The following is a 4,339-nucleotide window of genomic DNA, read 5'->3' as shown; positions in this document are numbered from 1 at the left end:
TCGTAATATCAAATTATTGTTATTAGAATCATGAAATGAATTTTCATAATTTTTTGGCTTACTATTGTGAATGTTGATATTTTTGGCTCTAAAATTGGTCAAAGTCAAAGAAAATTGACTCTCCAAAAAAATAATACCCCTTGTATTTTGAAACTGGTGGAATATTTAGTTTGACAGATGGGGTAGACGATGGAGTGTGTTTTATGTTTATTTATAATGCGGTTATTTGGCGGGCCTTTCATGGTGTGATTCTGTGTTATGTGATAATCAACTCTTGCTTTTGTTGATAAATTTCTGCGCCGGTGACTACATGTACTATACTAATGCTATAGTATCATCACATGATGGAGCTTCTTTTTTGTAGGTGGTAAGAGCGTACACGGAGTTGATATGTTTTTCTATCCAGTTGGTGTTGATTGATTTGAAAAATTGTTGGCCCGATCAATATCATAAAACAAATTCAAAATTGAATATCTCAATTGAATAAAAAAGCTTCAAAATTAGGGAATATGGTAAAATAAAATAATTAAATGGGAGAGCTCCATGAGAAATTATTGACCCGGTCAAAATCAGATTACCAAGTTTTAAACTAAAGACCTCAATTAATTGTTAGGACTTAAAAATTAGAAAGCATAGTATATAGATAAAAGAATTGAATGAGATCTTTGAGAAATTGTTGACTTGGTCAAAATCAGGTGATCCAATTTCAATTGAACACCTTAATTGATTGTGAGCCCTTTTACCCTTAGAGAGCTTAGTGATATAGTAGATTACCACTCATGCTTGGTTTATCCGGCTGGGGTCGATATGGTACTTAGGAGTTGCGACAGATTACTTAAACCCTCGTTGATGCACTGCATTGGTAAATGTGATGGCCTTAAGACCGTTCTTCCATTCATCTCACTTAGCCTCCGACAGAATAGTCGCAATACGATCAAAATGAAAAACGAAAATGGTCTCATCAGCTTATACTTGTCAAACAGACCAGAAGCCTGAGTTCAGATTCTCACCCAACCATCATCTGATATTGCAGTGGCAACTCTTATTATAAGCCATGTTTTTAGCGGTGCATCCCACTTCATTATTGGCATCAAACAAGCCCTGGATGCTACTAATGTCGCATGGCAGTTGAACCACACCAAACATCCTCCCACGAATCCGTCTGTCTCCCATATGCAACTCCCTTAGCTCCGTCCAACAGATCTAATGGCTCTGACTTTGATGAGATGTGGAGAAGAAGCAGCCTTTGTCCTCAGATGACTGATTCCATTCTGAAACTTATATTCGTTCATAACGATACCTTGTCACATGCCATCTTCCCTGTCTCCAATCTCAGCCACCTCTTACAAAATAAAGTAACATTAAAATCTTTCTAGATTGTGAATTCCATGATCACCACTTCTTTTTAGTCATGGAAAATTTTAAATGCCCACTCTTACCCCCTCTTTTTACATATGAGGTAAGAAGATAAGAGTTAATCAGACCACTAATTAGTGAGATCAATGACTAAGATCTATTATATACTCTTACCTCTCATGTGAAATGAGGGAGGGTAAGACGGAGCATATTAAAACTGCTCGTTAGTCATAGTATATTCTAATTAAGCCATTTCGTTGTATGATTTTTATTTTGTTGTATTCACCACCCTGGCCAAAGAGTGTCTTTTAAATCTTTTTCAGATTTTCAACGTTAGCCTTTGGCAATCTATACATGGACATATGGTAGGTTGGAGCATTTTGTCGTACAAGCCTTGATCAATGTTAATCTAGACTTTCCAGCCATCTATGATGACATGTAACCTGGCGCCACACACAGCAGCCAAGCACACCCCTCGCGTATCATGATAATTAACCTGAAAAAATCAGCACGCAAACTGGAATTGTCTGCCTGGTGGTTCTTTCTTGTTCTTTCATGGAGGAACACCAACACATGCATGCAAGAGGGAAAACCGATACCTCCTCCTCCCCTCTTGCTGTCAATCTCATTCATCAGCCCACTCAACAAACATCATGATGACACCATCCCAAGTTGGAAAAAATTCATACCACACGGACATGAATCATGTATTGTCATGGTCACACCATATATGCATCTGGAGCATGGATCGCAAGACAATCACAAGGATAATCAAAAATAGATACTCCTTCCATCCCATAATGTAAAACATTTTTTTGACACTATACTAGTGTAAAAAAACGTCTTACATTATAGGACGAAGGGACATTATAAGACGGAGGGAGTAGATCTTTCCTAGATGGAACAGGGATACATACAGCAGGGTATATATGCTCCATGGACCATGGACTGATCGATGGACCCCTGTTTAATTAGCTAGGTACAACTAATCCCAAGTCATGAATAATGGATCCGGCTCTATGAAGTGCAACAAGGGCTCTTACCTAGAGCAGTTTGGTCTGGGGAGTATGGTAGTAGTACTGGTACATAAGATGTTGGATCACTCGGTTAAGTCTTAAGTGTGTCATGCAGCAGGCCTACACGCCATGTGCACCACACCGATGGACGCACGTACGGCCAAGATGACATGCTGTATTTTGTGGGTGCACTGCCTGCATGCATGCATGCATGGACCCTAGCTTCTCATTTGATGATTTCTGTCCGTATAAGGGCATGTACAATGGAGGCATCAGCCTACTGCTGCCTCATATCTTCCACCTAGATAAATTTGAATGAAGCTATGATGTGTATTACAATCACTCAATGGAGGCTAGTTTCTTGATGTCATCATCATGCTTTTTTCTCTCACTCCCTTTTCAACACATGCAACCAGGACAGAGCATCACCGCGCTGTGGTCCTGGACAAGAGCTAGCTGGGCAGTTCACACTGCGTCGCTCTAGGGGCTGCCTCATCGCTTTTGTCAGGGAGGAGCCGATCTCTTCTGCAGGAGCCCGTTTCCCTCTCCAAGCAGCACGTTCAGCGGATGTGGCAATCAGCGAGATGATGTGGCGCTTGGGGCACCGGTCCAACGTGGCCCGTTGGCCATGCCCTAACAGCCATGCATGAACCGCTAATCAATGACGCTAGCTGTGGGCACGCACGCATGTATGCACGCATGCAGCACATAACTTGATTAGTGGATCCACCTCAGCTAGATTATTGCTAATCAGGATGCAAAACGCAAAGGAGAGAATTCGCACTAGATGGATCATGGATGCATGGGCGCTATCGTCCTACAGTAGCTAGATTGGTCCATCGACGGGGCAGCAGATTTGTCCTGTGGCGTCCTACACGTACGTGTGCCTGCTTCCCTATTTCCCCCAGCCCAATGCCCATGCTTGGGCTCCCGTTGGTGCACTGCATTGTTATCCAAGCGGTCTTTCGCTTCGTTTTATATATAATAAAACGCTCGCAGGTGAACCCATACAAAATGGTTCCTGATGAAATCTTCAATCAAGTGAGTTAAAAAAAAGAAACATTTGAAAAAGAAGCAATGGCCACCACTCACAGTCGAGACAGAATACAGGAGATCTTAACATGAGTATCCCAGAATACTAGCAAGAATGGAACCGTGCCGACTTAGAAAACCCACTACACCAAGCTATCTTCAGGGAGGGTTGCCTGCCCTCTTGCTCCGGAATGTGAAATGCCAATCCTGCCATGAGACAGCAAGGACCGAAACCACGGGCAATGGGGACACATGTAAAAGATAAGAGACAACCGGGACCACCCCACGTAGAGTCGAGGAAGCTACACATTGGGATCAAAGCACGCCCGAAGCCACGGACGAGCTTCAACCAGAAGGTACCGAGGCCCCATGACGCCACCCACAGAAGGGTGACGATGCAAGAAGCCGCAACCACTGAACCTGAGATGTACAAGGGTTTCACTCGGAGCCCTGACATAGAGAGGGGGCCACAACGAATTCACCAAGAGGGAAACCACACTTGCAGGCATCACCATCCCTAACACTGAAATGTGGATTTTTCGCTTGGAGCCTATTTATGCCACCCGTGGTACCAAGGTTGCCAACCTAGCCCAAGAAGAGGGTTGCCACTTCTAGCTCGATCCTCCGGATCCAAGCACTAGTAGAAAACCATCCATTAGTCCCGGTTCGTAAGGGTCTTTAGTCCCGGTTCATGAACCGGGACTAATGGGTCGTTACTAATACCTCCACCCATTAGTCCCGGTTGGTGGCTTCAACCGGGACCAAAAGTCATTTTTTTAAAAAGTGGCTGCTTTAGGGGTTATTTTTAGGTTGTTATTATAGCTAGCTAATAGAGAGAAGTGTCCTCTCTTATATCTTCGTCCTTGGTTTATCAACGCTGCTGCTATGTTCATTGCACCCCCGCAGATATAAAATGCTCATGCATGCTTGCATCA

The sequence above is a fragment of the Triticum dicoccoides genome, chromosome 3B (genome assembly GCF_002162155.2).
Source record: "Triticum dicoccoides isolate Atlit2015 ecotype Zavitan chromosome 3B, WEW_v2.0, whole genome shotgun sequence".
NCBI classification, from domain to species: domain Eukaryota; kingdom Viridiplantae; phylum Streptophyta; class Magnoliopsida; order Poales; family Poaceae; genus Triticum; species Triticum dicoccoides.
This window is presented reverse-complemented; position numbering follows the sequence as displayed.